Here is a 2,236-nt window from a genome sequence, read left to right as displayed (position 1 = left end):
TGTGTGTGTGTACAGAGAAAGACAGAGCCCCTTCCCAGGTGCCTCACATGAATATGAAACTCTCAAAACGCTGACTACTGAGCCCATAGAGCTGAAGGCAGCATTAGCAAGAGGCTTAAAGTTCTCAACACACCACCAACCACCACCACCACCACCACCACCACCACCACCACCACCACCACCACCAGGCTGCTGGGCCCAGAGAGCTGTCGGGCTTGTCTGTTAAGAACCACACCAAATCAAGAGAGGTCAGAATCAGGTGAGAGGAGGGGGAAACAAAAAGAAAACAAAATAAAAATAAATAAAAATAAATTAAAAAAAAAAAAAACGGAAAATAAAGAAACAAAAACAAAAAAACACCAAAAACAGGTAGAAGAGGATCAACGAAGGTGGAGAAGGGGGAAGAATAAGAAAAACAGAAAATGATCCAAAGGAACAAGAATAACTGGTTGTATGGCCTGCAGGTTGTGGATTAAATTATGATTCAGACTTGATTTTTTGTTGTTTTTTTTAAGATTTGGGGTCTTCCCCTCCCTCACCCCAGAGTGAGAAGGCTGGAAGGAGAGAGTGAGGATGGCATGGAGGGGCGCCCCGAGGCCGGTAGCTGGAGGGTGCAGCAGGTCACAAGGAAGTGAGACAAGAAGAAGTGCCAGGGGTCCGTCCTAGCATGGACCTTCTGGGTCTGGGTTGTCCCGATCGGTGTGTGAACCACGGAGGCTGATTTTTTTGCACCAAAACCAGAGCCTCCCTTTCCTACTTCCTGTCTATGTAAGGGGTCGGAATGAGAACTTCAGAGCCTCTCTTGCTCATCATCGAAGGTTGGGGAAATCAATTCAAGAAACTGAGCCTGTGACCTCTACGCTTCTCCTACTGTGAACCCCAGTCTGAAGGGCTAATACTGGGTAGCAAAGGTGGCCCTGAGATCAACCCCCTGAGATCAACCCCCGTCATGCTATCAAAACAATGCAGATGCGGGGGGTGGGGGTGGGGGGGGAGCTGATCTAAGGAGAACCTAGTCAGGTAGCACCGACTGTAGGACTGGGAACACTCCATCCGCAAACAAGTATGAGCGCCGGCTGGCCTTCCACGCTGGAAAGCAACGAGGCTGCTGCCTGGCTGAGGCAACCACTGTCAGATGTCACTGGCCATCGAAAGGAAGGGGGTGTGATGAGTTCCTCCTTGGGCCTGAGCCCAGGCTGTCTGATCATGCCCCTGTGTGTGGGGGGTGTGGACTCAGCAAGATGGCAGGAGGAGGGATGGAAGGTGGGGTGGGGAGGATAGGAGGGACATGCTTGGTCTTCCCTGACTCCCAGAGGCCAAGACCCTGGGCAGGGGGTCTCAGGGTCTACCCACCCCTCTCTGATGGAAGGAACTCTGGGGGAGTGGGGGACACCTTCAAATTGACACGGTTCCTTTCTCTCCTCTGGGATAGACTGAAATAGAGGGTGGGTTCTACTTCCATCCCAGAAGCCCAAGATCAATACATAAGCCTATCAATCAGAGCTTTAAACCACCTCCGCCTGCAGATCAACACATGCTCAAAACACTAAGATGTCCATGCATTTTAAAATGGGAGAGGGGAGGAGGGAAGGGGAGGAGGGCATAAGCAACATGGAGAAAGCAACAGGGAGAAATGAGAGAGAGAAGAAAGGGAGAGGGAAAGGGGAAAAACAACAGGAAATAAAGAAGGACATCAGGCAGCATTCCATGCTATATTAGGGCAGAAGGAAAAGATGGGAAAAGCAACTTGGTGGGCTCAAAACAGAATCTTGTTAAAAATGTGCTCAAATGTCAAATAATGTGAGAAACAACCCTGTGTAGGGAGCGAGGAGCCGTGACCAGCTAGAGCTAGGAGCGGTTCTGGGGCTCCCCGGCCCTCCGGCCCTCCCTGTGCCACCCGAGTTTCCGTGGGTGGCATGGGGATGCGCAGGGCACGGTGCACATGGGACATGAAGACTATGAATGGGGAGTATCTTAGGAGGTGGCTGAACAAATGGCAGTGAGCACACACACTTCTGACGGGCCGGGAAAATGCCTCGTTTTGCAACTTCTCTTTTTTAAAAAACACATTTTGTCCTAGTAATTTAGCATCAAGCCAGATCCTGGGAAAAGTTGAGGAAAAAAGGGACAAAACCCTTTCTTGTACCCTCCCCGCCTCCATCTCTAATCAAGGAGTGGCCTCTTAAAAATCCATTTTTAGCTTCTTATGGGTTGACTGGGAGAGAAAGAATTCTTC

At 50.2% G+C, this 2,236-nt stretch overlaps 1 protein-coding gene across 16 annotated transcripts in view; it reads right to left on the bottom strand.

The window, feature by feature from the left end:
• TCF7L2 (transcription factor 7 like 2) overlaps positions 1–2,236 on the bottom strand; it is a 201,386-nt gene that overhangs the window by 2,601 nt on the left and 196,549 nt on the right. The gene's annotated exons all lie outside the window — the stretch shown is intronic.

The sequence above is a fragment of the Myotis davidii genome, unplaced genomic scaffold (genome assembly GCF_000327345.1).
Source record: "Myotis davidii unplaced genomic scaffold, ASM32734v1 scaffold107, whole genome shotgun sequence".
NCBI classification, from domain to species: Eukaryota; Metazoa; Chordata; class Mammalia; order Chiroptera; family Vespertilionidae; genus Myotis; species Myotis davidii.
This window is presented reverse-complemented; position numbering and strand designations above follow the sequence as displayed.